Source organism: Saimiri boliviensis, chromosome 13 (genome assembly GCF_048565385.1).
Source record: "Saimiri boliviensis isolate mSaiBol1 chromosome 13, mSaiBol1.pri, whole genome shotgun sequence".
Lineage (NCBI taxonomy): Eukaryota > Metazoa > Chordata > Mammalia > Primates > Cebidae > Saimiri > Saimiri boliviensis.
Genome location: NC_133461.1, coordinates 102,381,501 through 102,401,893, shown reverse-complemented (window position 1 = coordinate 102,401,893; position 20,393 = coordinate 102,381,501). Strand labels below are relative to the sequence as shown.

The following is a 20,393-nucleotide window of genomic DNA, read 5'->3' as shown; positions in this document are numbered from 1 at the left end:
GGGCGGGTGGGAAACCAACTTCTCAGGCTGGTTCTCCCCCCGATGCCCGGCAGTGGGAGATGTTACCTGCATGGCACTCTGATCACCTGTGTCCTCATCTCTCTACCTCCTAAAGTGGCTCCAGTCCCTTTGCAGGTGTGAAAGATCAGGCCGGGCACAGTGGCTCATGCCTGTAATCCCAGCACTTTGGGAGGCTGAGTGAGGCAGGTAGATCATGAGGTCAAGAGATCGAGACCATCCTGGCCAACATGGTGAAACTCTGTCTCTACTAAAATCACAAAAATTAGCTGGGCATGATGGCGTGCACCTGTAGTCCCAGTTACTCAGGGAGCTGAGGCAGGATAATTGCTTGAACCCAGGAGGCAGAGACTGCAGAGAGTCGAGATTGTGCCATTGCACTCCAGTCTGGCAACAGAGTGAGATGCTGAAAAAAAAAAAAAAAAAAAAAATCAAATACCACCAGGGATAACTGGCCCAGGTTCTTGAACACCGAAGATCAGGTCCCTGAGCCGTGACCAAGTAGGGTCTGAGGAAAGCACAAGAATAGAGATGCTGGACAGCCCCTTTCAGGAGCCCCATCTCCACATCACGCCAGCTGGCTGCCCAGAGGCTGGTCCCCTTTCCTCAGGCCAGCAGGGCAGTGAGATGGGGGCAGGCACTCAAGGGCAGTTAGCAACACTTCCTCCCTATCCCTAGAAAGACTCTAGGCTTGCTTGAGTAGTAGGAGGAGGTGACCTGGACTTGGCATAAGGTCACAAAGCTGGCGTGTACCCAGCATCACCCACATCCCACAAGGCCCTCTCCAGAGCCCCTGTCCCAGGCTTCTTTATTCTGTGTCCTGTGGAGGACTGGAACCTGATTCCCAGGGCTGCCCTGTTGCACAATTCCATAGGACGGCATTCACAACGTACTTCCTGAGAATGGCGCCCCCTGGGGTCGTGTCAAGGAAGCACTCAGTTTCCAAGATTGCATTTGACGTCTTCTCATTTCTGAAAAGAAATTGGAGGCTTAGATTAATTAACAAATCTAGGAAGTCAATGTTTCTCCAAGTATTATTGGTGGACTGCCCATAGCTATTGGCTAGATGCCACTCTGGGTCCCCTGAAGATCAGACTCTCTACAGCTGGGGCCCACCTGCCCAGCATAAATCTTACAACTCATTGACTGGCACTCCCAGCCTCGACAGCTGGAGCCTCCTCCCCACCCCCGACCCCTTCCCATTCATACTATTACAGATTTGTCACGTTCCCAGCACTCAGCATCTTGGAGGTAATCTTGGTGACTACACAGCGGTCAGGAGGTCAGAAGGTAGCCAAGTGCGAGATCATGGCCAGGGATGGGAGAGACAAGACAAGTCAGACAGGGGTAAACTGAAGTTAGCAGGGAAGGTGTGGGGATGAGGAGAGGGTAACTGACTAAACGGCAAGGACTTGGTCAGAGGGCAACCAGCAGTAGGTGTCCCCTCCGTATTCTTATGCTTGGGAATGAAGTGACGAAGCCTGAGTGGCACGAAAATTAGATACCTGGGTGAGTTGCTGAGAGTCTGTGCTAGGGGGTGACAGTGGGAACTAAAAGCAAAGCCCATCAGGGTCTGATTAAGAAAAGGTGAGTTTGTGTGTGCTGCCCCTGTGTGGTCACATGAATGAACTACAATCTTATCTTGCTGGGACCAATTCCGGGAAGGTGAGTTTTCAGAGGTTGAATTCTTCAGCACTTTTTAAAAAATCTCCAAAATCTACCTCATAGAATCATAAAATCATAGGTTTTTGATTGAAAAAGTGCACTGAGAAACTCTCTGGGGTGGCCAACTCCGTCGTCAATTCTCCTTAGTTCAGTCCAGTGTCATGCACTGAGGTCACACACTTCTGCCTGTTACTGCCTTTTAAAAACCCTATCAGAAATGCCTTTAGGAGCCCTCAAAGTCTACAGAAATCTTTAAAAGATGCTATTCATGGCGATGCTATCCATATGGCATAGGTTGCAATAACGATCTACCCCAATTGGAAAAGAAAAATATTTCCCTTCTGCCTACTTCTGCCTGTGTCTCAAGCTGACCAAGTGCCCTAATTGTGGGGGGTTTTGGGAGAATGTGTATCTGAGTTAGCAGAAAGAGAAAACTGAGGAAAAGGGCCTTTGAACAAATGTCCTTTCTAGTTGATGGACTTTTCCATTTAGATGTTCCACTCTTACTCCAAACTCAGGTCTATAACCCTGGCTCATCTTGCTCTTCAAACAAAGCCCGTTCCAGCCCTCCTGTGAATGTCAACAAGACAGGAGTCACCTTTGACTCTCCCTCTCCCTCCTTACCCCACAGCCATGCAAAATCTCCAAGTCCTAGTCCCAGCAAGCATTTTTCCCATCTCTCATTTTCTTTCCTGTCCCATTGCCCCTCCCCAGTCCAGGCTCCCTTTTCCAATGTTTGAACTCTTGTGAAGAGTCCCACACCCCGACTCTAGGACTAGTTGGAACTGGAGATCGCAAAGGTGGTTGAGCTGGTGATTCATTTTTGGGATGGCATTTGAAACCACAAGAATGGACAAGATTGTCTAAGGCCAGAGTCAGAGAGAGCAGAGGCCTTCAGGTCAAGCTCTTACCAGGAGCATATGAATGAAGACCCAAAAGTCAAGTGGGGTGGGCTGATGAATAAACTGGAAGTGAAAACCTGGAGGCAGCATGTGCTGTTGAGTCCTGGAGAGCTTAGCCGCCAAGGGGGATTGAGACTGGGGTGTTGGGGGGGAGGGGCTGTGGGTCGAAAGAGGACTGTTTCGTCATTTGTTTTAGATGATAGCCAGTGGGGCAGGTTTCAATGCTCATAGTATTATCTGCTCTACCTATTTCCCAGGGTATTGTGAAGTCTGAATTAAGTGATAGGTTTACAAATGCTACCAAAAATTCTATGGCTATTATTTTTAGAAATGATAGCAATTAAACAATGTGAGCTTCATGGCGAGATAGCACACATATCTGCCATGTAAGTTATCAAGTGTTCACTCCGTGCCAAGAACTTTCATCTGTCATCCAGCTTGTCTTCACAACCATCTATGAAGTAGCTAGTCCTATTCCTGTTTTGCAGAAGGGAAAAGAAAGCTTAGAGAAGGTAAATAAATTCTTCACAGCCTCCCAAGCGGTAAAGAGCAGAACTAAATCAAAACCCATCATTGGCAGGGCTACGATATTATATAATTGGCATTTCTCCATTGTAAATGATGGAATTTAAATTACATCATGTAAATTTACTATTGTGTAGAATAAATGTGATTAAAAAATAGTATGGTTGTAAGTGTTCTAACCAAAAAAAATGGGCAAATACAAAAATTAGCTGGATGGGGTGATGCACACCTGTAGTCTCAGCTACTTGGTAGGACTGAGGCAGGAGAATCCCTTGAACCCAGGAGGCAGAAGTTGCAGTGAGCTGTGATTGTGCCACTGCACTCCAGCCTGGGCGACAGAGATCCTATTTCAAAAAATGAAAAACAAACAAACAAACAAACAAAAAACAAAAAAAAGGACAAAGAAAAATCTTATGGGTACAGGTACTAAAAAAATGTGCTTCATCACCAAGGGACATCTATGTTTAAGCAGGCATCACTATGTTTACCAAGCAGGCCACAGTTGAGGCCAAAATAAGTTGAGGGTATGGCTGGTATGGCTTGAATGAAACTCAAAACCATGCCCTCGACTTAAAAAGAACTTTCTCTTTTCTTCCTTGAATAATGGAATTCCTAACTTTCAGATGGTCACAGGCTGCCCAAAATAAAAACTACATTTCCCAGTCTCTCTTGCAGGTGCAACACTGTGACTAAGTTCTCCACAATGGTTGAAGAGCAGAGGCCATGCACGAAACTTCAGAATCACGCCCTTAAAGGGAATGAGCACATCCTCCCATATTTTCTACTCTATCTTTTCCGTCTCCACCTGACAATGAAATGCAGAGCAGCCATCCTGGTCTATGATGCCGAGAATCTGGGTAACTAATGCCATCCCATCCAGCCACTGTGCTTACCCTGGACACAGTCTGAACCTAGCTGAATTTTTACAGGAGAAATAAATTTGTTTGGGTTACTTCATTTTGGCCTTTCTGTTACTGTAGCCTGAACTGCATCTGTGACGTGATGATATAATAAGAAATGTTTATTTGGTATCTGACTCTGCAAACAACTTCTAAAACGTTTGGAATTTCTAGGGTGTTAAGGGTGTTTTGTGAGGCCAGGCGTGGTGACTCATGCCTGTAATCCAAACACTTTGGGAGGCTGAGGCAGGAGGATTGCTTGAGGCCAAGAGTTCGACATCAGCCCGGCCAACATGACAAGACCTCATCTGCACAAAAAAAAAATACAAAAATTAGCTGAGCATGGTGGTGTACACCTGTGGTTTGGCTCGGGAGGCTGAGACAAGAGGATTGCTTGAGCCCAGGAGATTGAAGATGTAATGAGCTATAATTGCACCAATGGATGACTCTAGTCTGGGCAACACAGTTAAGACCCTGTCTCAAAAAGAAAAAACAAAAGTGCCTTTTGTATGCCAATGAAATGTTTAATGGCTGGATCCTTAGAGAACTTCAGGATGAGGGCTGGTCATCAGAAAGACTGAGGTATGATGAGAAGGTTAAAATTCCAGCCCTTCCCCCCAAACTTGGGGAAGGAAAGGGGCTGGAAGTTGAGTTGATCACCCATGGCCAGTAGTGTCATCACTCATGCCTACATACAGAAGCCTCCCTAAAAACCCAAAAGAACAGGGTTCAGAACTGAGCTTGCAGAGGTTCCCGTAGGGTGGCACTCAAAGGGAAGGCATCAAGCTCCACGACCCTTCCCACAGACCTCATCCTGCACATCTCTCCTCTTTGACTGCTCATCTGTATCCTTTGCCATATCCTTTTAAATAAATGGACAAAAGAAAGACAAGTGTTTCTCTGAGCTTTGAGCTACTCTAGCAGATTCCTCAAACCTGGGTAGGGGTTCACGGAATCCTGATGTATAGCCAGTCAGTCAGAAGCACAGGCCACAACCTGGGACTTGCGACTGGCATCTGAAGCCAAGGGGAGGATGGGGAAGAGGGGGACAGTCTGTGGGACTGAGCCCTCAACCTGTGGGATCTGATGCTACCTCCAGGTAGATAGTGTCTGAATTGAGTTGAACTATGGAACACCCAATGTTGCGAGACTTTTCCTTAGTTGCGGTAAAGATAGGTCTTTGTCTGATGGCCATGAAAGATTAGGCTTACAGACAATTTGAAGGTGAGTAAGGCAGGGTTTTATTCAGTGAAAAGTAAAAAAAAAAAAAAAAAAAAGGAAACAGAGATCCTTCGCAAAGCCAGAGTCCTTATGCACCTCCCACTTTGCAGTCTGAATCCCAGGTACCACCCAGGAAGAGGAGGGGCTAGACTCCTCCCCACTGCAAACAGTAGGAACTTCTGTGGCTCTACCCCAGTACACACTCCTCCCAGTGCACAGGTCAGCTGGAGCTTCTCTAGGGACCCTTCCCGCCTGGCTGTCTCACCACCTGGTGGTCACTGGTCCATCAGTTGTTGGTGGGGAGGAACTCCCATGCATCCAGCATCAGACATGACTGATGCAGCAGAGTAGTGCATAAAAGTACAGAGAAATAAGCAGTTTTTATTTTCTTCAGAGCATCCTAGCTAATACATCATCGTTTAGCTTATTTTCTTTTAGATGCAAGTTAAAGCAGAACTTCAATTTCCTCATCTATAAAATGGGATTGACAATCCCTTATGGGATTGTTAGAAAAACTAAAAATAATACGTGTGTATTTCCTTGCTATTGCTATAGCTAATAACTGCCCATTAATGGCTATTATGTCCTGTTGTAACTTTTAAAAATGGGTTCCTATTAAAAATTATTGCTTTAACATATTCCACCTCCCCCATATGAAAAAAAAATCTGCGGAAGGGAGAAAAGAAACAAAAATAGCAAAGTTGTTAATAATGCAAGCTGAATGATGGGTATGCGGGGGTTAATTATACTGTTCTCTCTAAAATATTGAGTGCATTTGAAAATGCACATAATGAAAAAGTTAAAATAAATGAACAAAATAAGATCTTTCCACAGAGAAAAAAAGGGCTCCTGGAAATAATCCAATGTGAATCTCCTTGGGAAGAATAAAGACACAGTTAAACCACTGAAGAACTGATCTGGGTCCCAAAGAGGGAGGGAAGGACGGGGAAACACAGAAGAGTGTTTCTAATTTTTCCATTAAAGAACAACATGCAAGGCCCGGCGTGGTGGCTCACGCCTGTAATCCCAGAACTTTGGCAGGCTGAGGTGGGTGGATCACTTGAGGTCAGGAGTTTGATACCAGCCTGGCCAACATGGTGAAACCCCGTGTCTTGTCAAAATACAAAAATTACCCAGGTGTGATGGTGCATGCCTGTAATCCCAGCTACTCGGGCGGCTGAGGCAAAAGAATTGCTTGAACTCTGGAGGCAGAAGTTGCAGTGAGCCAGGGTCATTTCACTGCACTCCAGGCTGGGCAATAGAGCAAGACACTGTTCCCAAAAACAAAAAACAAACAAAAACATGCAGAGAAGGCCTCAGTGCCACAGAGGATACATGGTTTCCACAACTGTTGGGCACACCTCAAGACTTCCGTAACTTCCCAGGCCGCTCCAGGGCTGGCCTGCAGGGTGCTCCTAGAAAGAGTGGCTGCCTGGAAAAGGAGACTGCCCTGATGCCAGGCCGACTCTGAGTCAGCTCTATGACTTCGGTCTTCTCGGCTCTGAACCCCTAACCCCTACCTGTGCGTGGGCTCATCTGGTCCCAGACGTCCCATGGATAAGCTCGGAAGCATTGAGTGACCTCCCAAACCTTGCTTGCCAGGGATGAATTTCATAATTCTAATAATCATGGTGATCTGGTCCTAGCCTGTGGTGTGCGGGAAGCATGCATCAACTAGGAAGTGAAAGCAGATTGCTGCAGGCAAATGCACTGTTGGGAGCAAGAAGAACTTTTAGATAGGAAAAAAAATGCCTAGCATGAGCAAGAGCCCTCAAAACACAGGCGTCTGTGGCCATTTACAGGACAGAGACAAACCACCCTGCACACTTCATTAACTCCCATTCCTTTATTAGCCAGCACAGTAGAGTATTATTGTCTACTTTGGTACATCATGAGGTATGATTTATATTATATTCTGCATGCTTTAGAGAAAAAAAAAAGCACAAAATATATTTCTGAAATAGTCCCATCCAAAATGTTTCTAATAATTGAGTGCTTCAATGTAAATTTCGGAAACATGGAAGATCAACTTTGATTGTGTTGTATCCAGTTGCCAAGTTGGCTGTCTACTCGTGTACCACTCTGGTGTCTTTATAACGAATTGCAGCTATATGTAACTTCATGTAGATGATCTAAACAAGGGGTCAAAAGCCCAAATGCCTACAGGGGCCAAGCAGGGAATGTGAGTGAAGCTGGCTCGATAGGAACTGCGGCAAATGGGAGAACAAATGTCCCTCCTATAGGGAGCAGTTGTTATTCAGCTCAAAAGTCTATTGCCATGCAGAAAAGTAAACATAATGAAGCCAGATCCTTTTTTCAAAAAGCAAAGGGAGACAGTGAACTATCTGCAAAGGCAGAAAAACAATCCCATTTACAATGACACCAGAAAGAATAAAATACTTGGAAATAAGCCTAACCAAGGAAGCAACATCTTACATGCTGAAAACTACAAAACATTGCTGAAAGAAACAATAGAAGGCATAAGTAAATAGAAAAGACACCCTGTGTTCATGGATTGGAAGACATGATATCATCTAGGTCATTGCCTACCTAATGGAAAATGTTCCCTCTTTTATAATAAATAGCAGAGCCCCTAATGAGTCAGTTGAATTCTGATTAGTTTAAGTCAATCATGATGGTCTTATTCCCCTTGCCAGTGATGAATTTAGAGGTGGACATGTGACCCACTTCAGGCCAAGAAGATGTGAAGGAAGTATTCTGGAAGGTTTTAGGAAAAGCTTCTTAGCTCTAAAAATGAGACATACAAGGGAGAAATGGCCTTATTTCATTTCTGGACATTGGTTCCTATCAGGATAAGATGCTGGAGTTGCCGCAGTCATTTTCCAACCAAAAGGAAGCCATAGGCTGACCAGAGGGAGAATAAGAATCTGGGGCCAGTGACTTAACCAACAGTGGAGCCCTTTGGCCTCCAGATTTCCTGATATGTGAGATAATCCATCCCACTTACTGCTTGAATCATTTTATGTTGCATTTTACCTATATGTAGCTTAAAAGATCATAAATGTTACAGAGGAAAAAAGTGTAGGTCAAATAAAAGATGTTTGCAGTCAAATGTGACTCACAGGCAAGCAGTTTACTAGCCTCAGTGTTACCCTAGTTACCTGCATTAAACACTACTTCTCACAGAAGGTCTCCCTGCATTATTCAGGTCAACTGAGAGTTCCCACCCTCCTTGTCTCGTAGTTTAGACCTCAGGAAAGGTCCAAAGCATTATGGTGTTCCACCCCAAGCATCAGACTACAGTGATTTCCTCAAAGATTTACTTGGTAACTCTGATGAACAAGGTCTATTATGTCTGCAGTGCTAGGTTGCCTGTTTCTGAAGATGCTGCTGCCAGCCCTGCAGCTGACTTTATTTAGCAACTGTTGTCCTTAACCCTGCAGTATTTTTTATCTGAAATCTGCTTTGTCTGACATTAACATAGTCACACCAGCTTTCTTTCCATTAGCAGTAGTGTGGCATACCTTCTTCCATCCTTTCAGTTCGATCTATACGCTTACACTTAAATTGAGTTCCTTGTAGCCAGCCAATAGTTGGGCCTTGCCTTTTTCTGTAAGCTAACAATCTCTGCCTTTATTTGTAGGAGCCAGTTTCTAGTTCACTGTTTCAAAAACAAACAAACAAACAAAGGGCAATTTCCTCCTTTACTCTCTGCACCTGGGAATTTATTTCCTTAAATATTTAAAAAGTTATTCCTTACATAAATTTACATGGTAATGGCAAGGGGTCTGGAAATCTGGCAGTGTTTGGCAGGGTACCTGGGAGATGAGTTGCAGAAAATCAGAGATTAGGAGAACTTTTGAGAAAGCTTTTGCAGAAGATTAGCTAGCATTCAACAGACCTGAACATCAATTAGGACCTCTGAATAAGGTCCTTTCTACTGAAAGGAGAAATAAAAATCGGGGGCAGATTGGTTCTAGTCATCCAGATTTATCTTTCCTGGTCTCTGGCTAAGTCTTAGTCACCTTTTTCTCCGACACGCAAATAAAACAATTTCAGAGCATCTGAGTGGGTAAGAACTTGGAGCAATTAATTCCATCTTTTCTTTTATAGTGGAGGTAAAGGAAGTTAGAAAAGTGAAATACTGTGTCCCAGGTCATGCCCCTGGGTAGTGGTGGAGCTTGGAATAGAACGGAGTCCTTTCTGGATTTCCAGAAAGATTCAAAAGCCTTATTGGTTTAATGTTAAGCTTTGTATTGTAGTTTAAGAGATACACACATTGATTTCTACTCGTTTTTGATTTGTGGCCCCATTCAGAATATTAGGGAAAAAAATCAGCGAAATAAGGAAAATCAGGTAATAACAGAATCAAACACACAGTCAGCAATACACATGGATTCACGAGCAACTGGGACGCACAGATAAAAGAACACAATGAAAAAGAATGAGACAAGAGATAAAAAAATTAAATGGTGGCAGACATGTCCAATGCTTTTATGAATTTTGTGATAGATTAATGTGTAGAGATGGCAACTACTGGGCAACAGAATAATATTGGAATGGTGGTAATGCGAGTAATAGTATCATCATGTTAGAAGCCTTGGAACAAGCATAACTGATGGCTGTTCAGCAGAAAAACCCATGTCCCCCTCTCCAAAGGGCCTGTTTTACTATGATATGAAAATGTGCATGAGCTAAGTTTTACATTAGACTCTTTGTTAAATAAACTTCTGTAATAGTCAATAAATATATACATAAATAGATTCTAACAGTCTCAACTAGGTTATATCACATTTAGTAAAGAATTGATAATCATCAGGAGGAAGGAAGGAAGGGAGGGAGGGAGGGAGGGAGGGAAGGAGGGAGGAAGGGAGGGGAAAGGGGAAGGGGAAGGGAGGAAGGAAAAAGGAAACTGTATTCATTCAACAATTATTTGCTACAAAATAAACATAGAAATACTAACCTAATGCAGAAAAAAAAAAAAAAGATTCTCTGGGTGGGGTGGTGGTTGGTGGAGGGGAGCCGGGAGAGGGCTATCTGGAGTGTAGTGTTATTAGCCCCATCTTGTGGCCTTTTGAGATATTTCCCCTAAGGTTAATTTTTGAACCACTAACCAGAGCTGGAGACCCAACAACTTGTTGGGTTAATAGATCAAGGATTATCACTCTCAAACTTTCTTGCAGCTGAGAATGCATCACCTAGTGTGCATGTGAAAATGAAGATTCCTGGGCCTCTCTCCACAAGAGTGGTGGGTAGATTAGAGTAGGCCCAGGAAACTGCTTTTAGAAAACTCCTCCCCAGGTAATTGCAGGAGAACCATCGACCACATTTAAGAAACACTGAAGTCAACTAGAATTAATGGTATTCATCCCTTGGCATTGTGAGCAAAGGACTATTCTGAGGAAATGTTTGGAAGTAAACGGTTAGGAACTTTGAAGGTCTGAGAGTTTACTCAACTTGCAAGCTAATGTGTGGGCCAAGGGAAAACACTCTTTGAAGTTTCACTGCAAATCACTGACAAGCAGCAGATTAAAAGGAGAAAAGGCAGCCGGGCACAGTGGCCCACACCTGTAATCCTAGCACTTTGGGAGGCCGAGGCGGGTAGGTCACCTGAGGTCAGGAGTTTGAGGCCAGCCTGGCCAACATGGTGAAACCCTGACTGTATTAAAAATACAAGATTACTCAGGTGCGGTGGCATGTGCCCATAGTCCCAGGTACTCTGGAGGCTGAGGTAGGAGGATCGCTTGAACTGGGAGAAGGTTGCAGTGAGCTGAGATCAGCCACTGTACTCCAGCCTGGCCATACAGCGAGACTCCACCTCAAAAAAGGAAAAAAAAAACAAAAAAGAGGAAAGGCACAGAAATTTATTTGATCATATTTTTATTTTTTTGAGACAGGGTCTGCCTCTATCACCCGGGCTGGAGTGCAGTGGTGCAATCTCGACTCACTGCCACCTGCACTTCCCGGGTTCAAGCGATTCTCCCGCCTCAGCCTCCCAAGTAGCTGAGGGTGTTAACAGTGGAGGGCATCCAGATTCTTGGCATCTTGAACAAAGAATTGCAAAAAACTCACCAACTAAGTAGGGAAGGCATGAAAGGTTTTACTGAAAATGTTGAAAATCAAAGTACACTTTACAGTGTGGAAGCCGGCCTAAGCATAGGGTAATCAAAGGCTGAGTTACAGTTTAAATACCCTCTAGAGGGTTCCACTGGTTACTTGGGGTATGCCATACGTAAATGGAGAGGATGAAGTAAAGTTACAAAGTCATTTACTTGGCCTATGCCCTATAGCTGAAGTGTGAATTGGCCTAAAGTTACCTGCAGAAATTATAGCTTGCAGTGAACTCCGAGAATGAAGCTGAGCGGGCCTAGGGGGTAACTCTTCTGAGAGAGTCCGCCTTAGCATCTGTCCACCAAGAATTTATCCAAAGGGCTTGTATTAACTACAAACATCCACTAGATGGTCATTTGAAGTGGGTTGCTGAGGCACCTGTGACCTTGTACACACTCAAACTGCATTCTCAGGAGGCTGTTTTCAGCATTCCTTATCACATCACACACTCCACTCCCTGTCCTGTTTTCTGGGTCAAGGAGCTTCATTCCCATGCACAAATAACATATATAGTGCCAGTATTTTTCCATACCTCGACCTCAAATGCCTTGTACCTAAGCTTGAGTATGTTGCCCTGCGCGCCCTACATTCCCTGCCTCAGACTATAGGCACACACCACCACACCTGAGTTGTTGTATTTTTTGCAGAGATGGGGTTCTGCTATCTTTCACAGGCTGTTTTCTAACTTTTGACCTCAAGCGATCTGCCTGCTTTGACCTCCGAAAGTGCTGAAATCATAGGCCTGAGCCGCCACTGGCACCTGGCCTGATCTTAGTTTTATGTGACATGGGAGCCTTCAGAATGAAGACCTTCAGAATCGCTTGAACCCGGGAGGCAGAGGTTGCAGTGAGCCTAGATCATGCCACTTCGCTCCAGCATGGGCAATAGAGTGAGACCCCATCTCAAAAAAAAAGAAAAAAAAAGAAAAAAAAAACTAAATGAGGGGAAATGGCTCATTTTCATGCCTAGGTTCAATAAAGTACGGGTAGCTGTGTAGAAATATGATTGGACTAAAGGGTATGAGCTAATGTTAATAAACTGAGTGGGGAATCTAGGCCTGCCTGTCTAGATTTCTCTTGGCCTCTATGAACATGCATTTCTTGCTTCTGGATATGTTATTGGTAGTTAGGCACGCGCAGGGCAGAAGAGGACTCTACCCTCCCCAACCCCCCCCCCCCCCGCCCCAACCAAGAATGCCAGGTGATGCTTCTGCAGTTATCACACTGCCTTTCTAAAACAGATAATTTGGCAGCTGGGCCAGAGAGACAATTCCCTGATGGTCTACAGCTGTCACACTAAAGTGTAAGTTAATTGATGTTATTGATCTTAAAGCAGATGCCAGGGACAGGGAATTTCCCAAACAGATGAAAACACTTGAGATTGGTAATCAGCTTCCAATAAAATTTCAGAAACTGGGTGAGTGAGCTTTAAGAGACAAAATGGTGGCTTATGACCTTCCAGGGACATTCCACTAGAAATGGGAAGAAAACCTCAAATGGGCTTGTGAACAAATTCCTAAGTACACGGTGCATGCTCACCTCCCAAGCATAAGGAAGGCACCGCACATTCGGGCAGCTCACCGAGGGAAGAATGAAGGGAGAGAGCAGCAAGACCTTAGAAGTGGGCCAGCGTATCAAGTCCCAGGATCAGGGTTAAATGCCACACTTGCCCCTCAAGTTGCCCACTTGGGTCTCTTCCCAGTGTACTTTCCTTTTTTTTTTTCCTGCCCTAAAACGTTTTAATAAACTTCAACTCTTGCTCCGAAACTTGGCTCCGTTTCTTTTTCTGCCTTATGCCCTGAATTAGTCCATTTTCACACTGCTGTAAATAACCGCCTTAGACTGACTGCCTTTTCCTTTTAAAGGAAAGAGGTTTAATCGACTCACAGTTGCACATGGCTGGGGAGGTCTCAGGAAACTTACCACCATGGTGGAAGGTGAAGGGGAAGCAAGACACCTCCCTCACAAGGCAGCAGGAAAGAGAATGAACATGGGAGGGATTACCAAACACTTACAAGATCATCAGATCTCGTGAGAACTCACTCACTATCAAGAGAACAGCTTGGGGGAAACCACCACTGTGACTCAATTACCTCCACCTGGTCTCTCCCCTGGCACGTGGGAATTATGGGGAATACAATTCAAGATGAGATTTGGGGTGGGGACACAGAGAAACCATATCATGCCCCTTAGTCTAATTCTTTCTTCTGAGGAGGCAAGAATTGATGTTGCTGCAGACCGATACAGATTCACTGGTTGTAACTCAGACACCTTCTACCCCTAACAGGTATGGGGCAGGACTCTCTCTGGAATTGGGCTCTTATGGCCTACAATCAAACAAGGTAGTGTTACATGCACTGTGAATTAAAGAGACCCACTAAACACGCTTTGTGTGAGCAGCATGGCTGTGTATCCACCCAAGTGCAGCGCAGGCGGCTTGAGTCTGAAAAGAGAGTCAGCTGAGGGCAGCGGGATGGGAGTTGGTCTTATAGGTTTGGGGTAGGCAGTGGAAAATTCCAGAAGTTATAGTTCAGGGTGGTTCTTGCAAGCTGGCCTGGGGGAGTGGGGTTGGCGGGGGGTGTCACAAGGTCCAAGGTCCAGTGTCACAAAGAATGTGTGGGTCACGTGGCTTGACTTAGGGTATGACCTGTAGTGCAGCCAGTTCAAAAAACCTTGCATTCTTGTCTTTTTATATGAATAATATAAAGGAAAAAGCAAAAACTAGAAAAATGGGGGGGGCAGCTAATATTTTGGGGGCAGTACAAAGGGGTGACGGGTGACATTTCTTAGGGCTTCTTTGAGTGGGATTGGGGGCAGTGTGGAAGCCTAAAAATGGGGAAGAATGTAGACTGCTGAGAGGCTTTGAGGCAAAGGTTGATACCACGGGTTTGTTAGAAGCATTTGCCGCATTCACTGATTTGTTGTAGCCTGGATATGGTTTTGCAGGAATTGATAGAGGGATGAGGTGGAAGAGGCAGCGTCTGAATAAGGGAAGGAGAAAAATGGGTATAAGGAGGCCTGCTAATAGAAGAAGCCATGACGCCCAGTTAGAGAGTGGCCTGCTAGGTTCAGAATGATTGTTTGCCTGATGAGTGAGCTTTTGGGCCGTCTTCAAGTCTTTTGATGGCATTATATACAAGGCCGGATTGGTTTAGATAAAAGCAGCATTCTTCACTTAGGAATAGGCAGAGTCCCCCTTTTTCAGCAGTTAGTAGATCGAGGCCTTGACAATTTTGCAGGACGACTGTAGCCAGAGAAGTAACTTGGGTTTGAAGGACAGATAGTGTTTGAGTTATGTCTGTAACTCTGGCAGAGAAGTCATCAGAGAGACTGTGGAATGTGGTAATAGGGGTAGTAAGACCTGCTATACCTGTTCCTATTGCGGCAGTGGATACCCCCAGTCCTACAAGTAAGGGGATTAATGGAATGACTCTTTTTTGCCATGTGGAGGTTACAAGGGGAACAGGGAAGGGTTCATTTCCATTGGCAAACTGGATTTTTAGATAAGGAATATTGAGGTACAGGTGCCCGCCCAGTTGGTAGGAAGGCAGATGTAGGTGGAAGAGCCACAGGGTAAGGAAAGTCCTTGGCTAAGGCAGAACTGGAAGTGTAGACTGAAAAGGTGAGAGAGTGTTTTAGGGGGGCTGGGATCTTGTACCCAGACGCCAAGGGAACCGGCAAGGGCCGCAGCTGTTAAAAGTTGTAATACGGTTTGGTAGGATGATTGTGTGAAAGGAGAGGTTTTGTTTTCATGGTGTGTAAGAAAGCGTTTGGTATCTATAAGTAAACATTCACTTTGCTTAGCAAAGCTGGGTATGAGCATACAGGTGGAGGGTTTGGAGGACAGTCTGATGGACAAGGGGAGGGAGTGGGAGACAGGGTAAATGCCAACCCAGGCAAAACTCGAAGTTTCTTTGCCAATCTCGTGTAGGGGAAAATCCTCGGGCCTGATGTGTAGGAAAAGGAGGGGGTCTGAGAAAGCCCTGAGTAGTAGGAGAGTGACAGAACATTTTGATGTGATTGTTTTGAGGATGAACTTCCATGGTGGAAAAGAAATGACGGGTTCTAAAAGACGAGCCAGGGGCTTGTATCCTACATGGAAATGGTTATGAAAGGATAAGAGGATAGAGTGAGCTTGTGAGGCAGGAGGAGGAACTTTCTGCGGTGTAAGAACCATTTGCCTTGTGTAGGAAGCGAGTGGTAAAGTGAATTTTCGGAGAAAGAATAGGTTGGGGAGATAGATGAGAAGGAAAAATACTGGCCTTGTTGGGGAGATACTGGGGTGTCCGCTGCTTCTCTGGCTGTTTTGTCACCTAAGGCATTTCCTTGGGCAATAGAATCTGATGGTTTTTGGTGTCCTCTGTAGTGAATAACTCCAGCCTTGGCTGGAAGGAAAGTGGCCTTAAGGAGGGACTTTATTAAGGGGGCATTGATAAACAGGACTCCTGTGTGGTGAGAAAACCTTTTTCTGCACATACGGCAGCATGGTGGTGTAGGATGTTGAAGGCGTATTTAGAGTCAGTATAGATATTAACATGTAGTCCTTTGGCAAGAGTGAGAACACAGGTTAAGGCAATTAGTGTAGCTTGCTGAGAAGTGGTGGAGGAGGGGAGTGTGGCAGCTTCAATAATAGATGAGGGGGATACAAAGGCATAACTGGCTTCGGCCAGCCGACTGGGCTTTGAAGAACTGCCATTAATAACCACATGTGGTCTGGGTCTGGAAAAGGAAAAAGAGAAATATGGGTAAATGGGGAGGATGCTATATGGATTAGTGAGATACAGTCATGGGGTTCAGGGTTTGTGTTGGGAATTAAGTGAGACGCTGGGTTGAAGTTAGGTCCAAGAACAATGGTTCCTGTGGGGGTTTTAATAAAGAGCGCATAAAGCTGGAGAAGGTGAGAGGCTGAAAGTATGTGAGGTGTGAAGAGGAAACAAACTTTGGAGGTTGTGAGAGCTACAGAGAGTAAGTGGAGCATAGCCTGTAATTTTAAGGGATTCTAGTATTATAGCCACACCAGCTATGGCCCCTAAACATGACGGCCTACGACTGTGAGTTCAAGTTGTTTAGACAAGAAGGTGACTGGTCATGGGCCCGGCTCTGGTGTAAGAACCCTGACTGTGCAGCCTTTACTTCTGCCATGTGAAGGGAGCAGGGCTGGGAGGAGCTGGGGAGCGCTAGCGGAGGGGCTGTTTCTAAGGCCGCCTTTAGTGAATGAAAGGAAGATGGGGAAGGATTGGGGTCTATAGGGTTAGCTAAGTTTCCTTTTGTAAGTTTATAAAGTGTTTGGTTAGGAGGGCAAACCTGCTATCCAGAGGCAAAATTATCCTACAACACCTAGGAAGGAGAGGAGCTGTTGTTTAGTGGATGGGGTTGGGGTTTGGGAAGTTAACTGGATACGGTTGGCAGGAAGAGTACGTGTACGTTGGCAAAGGATTATACCGAGATAGGTAACAAACGAGGAGGAAATTTGGGCTTTAAAAAAGCGTTTTCGAGGTGAAGAACAGAATAGTGAGTTGTGGAAGGGGGCGAGGAAGATAGGAGGGCATAGGGGTTTGGTACAACCGGGTGGATGGGAAGTACAAGCTGACTGATGAAGCGGAGGTCTTGGTCTTGTCTGTAGGATTTGTCTGGCTTTTGGGCAGGTAGGAGAGGGGAACTGCAAGGAGTTTGTAGGAATTAAAAGATCATGTTGTCATAGATGGGTGGTAACAGGCTTTCGGCTTTGTAAAGCCTGTTGTGGGACGGGGTACTGGTGCTGGGTGGTGTAAGGGTGGTCAGGTTTTAATGGGATGGCAAGGGGTGAGTGAGGCAAGGAGTGAGTGAGTAATGGATGAGGAGGTGGTATCCCACACCCTAGGGTTAAGGTAGGGGGACATAAGGGGAGCTACTGAGGGAGGTGCGGGTTTGGGGAAGAGGCTGTCAATGAGGTGTGGCTGCAGCCCAGGAATAGTCAAGGAGGCAATTTTGTTAGGACATCTCAGCCTAACCGGGGAACTGGACAAGTGGGGATGATTAGGAAAGAATGTAGAAAGAAGGGCTGGCCTAACTGACACCAGACTTGGGGAGTTCTGGGAGGCCTGGAAGCTTTGGGGTTAATTCCCGTAACAGTTATGGAAGCCAAGCAGACAGGTCCTTGTAAAGAAGGCAGCATGGAATGGGTAGCCCCATGTTGATTAAGAAGGGGATGGACTTACCCTTCACCGTAAGAGATACCTGAAGCTCGGCGTACGTGACGGTCCAGGGGACGTCCAAGATGTTCAGGAAGCATCAGTTTTCACCTGCCAAGCCAAGGAGCAGCAACATGAGTAGGACAGTCTGATTTCCAATGAGGGCCCCACGCAGATGCGGCAGGGCTTAGGACGAATCCCAGGCTGTGGGCATTCCTTGGCCCAGTGGCCAGTTTCTGACACTTGAAGCAAGGTCCAGGAAGGGTAGCCAGATGCTGCAGTCTGGGCGGTGTGGCGGGGGTTTGTCTTACGGTGGAGTCAAGCATCTGTAGTTTTGAGATGTGCTGCTGCCAGGCAGCTTCTTCCCTATTACTGAACACTTTGAAGGCGAAGTTGATTAATTCCTGTTGTGCGGTTTGGGGGTCAGGTTTTAATTTCTGTAGCTTTTCTGTAATGTTAGGGGCTGATTTGGTGATAAAATGCATGTTACGCATTTTTCAGGGTTCAGCGTTAAAGTATAGGACTGGGTTAGATATTGAAACGTTTATTTTGATGAAAAAGAGCCTAATCATTGGCTGATTTGGGGAAGGTTGGATGAAAAGGCACACGCACCCTAACTATGCCTTTGTCTTCAGCCACCTCTGAAAGGGGGAACTGTCGGGCGGGGGTGGGGGAGGTATCCGTGGGACTAAACTGTAAGCCAGACCAGGTATGAGGTGGGAGCTGACAGGAGGGGCATAAGGAGGTGTGTTGTGGGCAGACAAAGAGGAGGGAGGATCTGGGAGGGGGTTAGGGCTTGGATTGGGGTCTGGTTCAGATAGGCGGGGAGAAGAAAGGTTGGAAGGGTCGATGGAGAAGGAAGATTCTGAGTCACTGGCGGAGGCAGAAGGGGTGGATGGAGGTGGGAGACGGAAAATTTGGTATGGGTTATATTGAGAGCAGATATTGGGGAGGGATTGGAATGTAAAAAAACCCAAAATGCCCGGACGTATGACACTTCAGACCATCTGCCCATTTGTCAACAAAAATTGTCTAGGTCTCACAGGATAGACAGGTTAAAAGTGCCTGTTTTCTGGCCATTTGGAACCCTTGTCTAATTTGTATTGAGGCCAGGCTGTGTTACAGAAAAATATGAGACATTTAGGTTTCAGACAGGGTGACAGTTAGAGAAGTTTTAGGTTTTTTAGGAGGCAGGCTACAGGCGAAGACAGAGGAATAGAGGGCAGAATATTGTCCCTGGTGAAGAAGGTAAGTATTAAGGAAAGGAGTATAGTAGCCATGAGCAGGAGTGAGCAGCTACCAGGGTTAGTAGGTGTCCCTGACTGAATGGGCTGTAACGTTGGTGATTGATCAAGGCAGGTATCCCCACTATTCACCAGACACCAAGGGAAGACTGTCTTCCTGAGTCCATGACCGATTTTGGAGTTTTTGCGCAAGAGGGAGAGACCTGTCTCTCTATCTCTACACGGATAAACAGTGTCCCCTTTGTCTCTACTTAGGAGAAATAGTTAAAGGAAAAGACAGAGAGAGAGAGAGAGAGAGTCTTGTCTTCTTTTCTCTAAAGGAAAAGAAAGAGAGAGAGGGAGAGGCTGTTTACCCGATCTGAAGGTGGCAAGAGGATCGTTGGGCTGGTCTGATGCATTGAGGTGGCAGTTGGCTCTCTTCACAGAGAGAGAGTGGGGACAGGAGGTCAGTCACCCAAAGGACTACCCCTGTCCTGGCTTTTGGCACCAAATGTTACATGCACTGTGAATGAAGAGACCCCCTCAACAGGCTTTGTGTGAGCAACATGGCTGTTTATTCACCTGGGTGTGGATGGGCTGAGTCTGGAAAGTCAGTGGAGGGCAGTGGGATAGGAGTTGGTTTTATAGGTTTGGGGTAGGCAGTAAAAAGTTATAGAAGTTACAGTTCAGGGCAGCTCTTGCAAGCCAGGTTGGGGAGTGTTGCCGGGGGAGGGGTGTCACAAGGTACAAGGTCCAGTGTCACAAAGTTGGTTTATCAGTTAAGCCAGAACAATGGTGGAATGTCGCAAGGTTGATTAATCAGGCACTGCAGGAGCTACCTATTCTTACTTCAGACTCTCTGGCTCTGAGAGGGCATCTAAAGGTATTCCTGGGGATCACGGGGTTGCTATGACTCAACTTAGGGTATAGCCTATGGTGCAGCCAGTTCAAAGAACTTTTCAGGTAGGTCAGGTAATTTCTTTATGGCCAGTTTTTCCACAGAAAGGCAGAGAGAAAGAGTAATACTTTAAGGTTTCAAGACTGGCTTTAGGAGAAGGGTTCTGGTTTCTATGACTTGCCTTGGGGAAAAGGAATTCTAGTTTCTATGGCTACCTTGAGGGACTGAGAGATACGACGGCAGGAGGTCTGAGAAAAACTTCTGTTTCTGAGGCCCTCATTTTGGGGTACAGTTTTCCGAGTTTCAATACTAACGGGCATGCCCAAGTTTCACGAATACTGGTAAAAGATATGAGGCTCCTGGGTCTGAGGCAAAGGACAATACTAACAGCAATAATAGTCACAGTATTGTCATTTAGTCAGTTTCTGAGCCCTAATTCTTAGCAAGACTATGTGACAAAGGCCACAGCAGGTTGCATTATAGGAGAGGGACCTCAAGTTTAGGAAACTCAAATGTCTTATCATTGGAAGTAAGTCTGCCAGATCTTTGCTTGGAGAGACAAGAATTCTGCCTTGCAGGGCTATTCAATGCAAAAACATCCTTGAAAAGATAGTCGGAAAAATGCAGTTAGAGCCTCTGCTCTCTCAAGACATGCAGGAACATGACACAAGTGAATTGTCTTCCAACAGAACAGGAATGAAAGTGCATCATATGAAAAGTAGTCTGCATCTGAAGGCTGTAAAGTAATCAAACCAAAGCAGAAATGAGGATTTGGAGGAGCCATCCAGGCCTGCTATACCA

General features: G+C 45.6%; 1 long non-coding RNA gene across 1 annotated transcript in view; it reads right to left on the bottom strand.

The window, feature by feature from the left end:
• Positions 1-52: 52 nt before the first annotated feature.
• Positions 53-20,393, bottom strand: part of LOC141580871 (uncharacterized) — a 21,161-nt gene continuing 820 nt past the window's right edge. Inside the window, exons 2-4 of the long non-coding RNA XR_012513276.1 lie at positions 17,499-17,582; positions 912-989; positions 53-424 (exon numbers count right to left, since the gene is read on the bottom strand). This is a non-coding gene — a long non-coding RNA (uncharacterized LOC141580871). The remainder of the gene's footprint in view (positions 425-911; positions 990-17,498; positions 17,583-20,393) is intronic.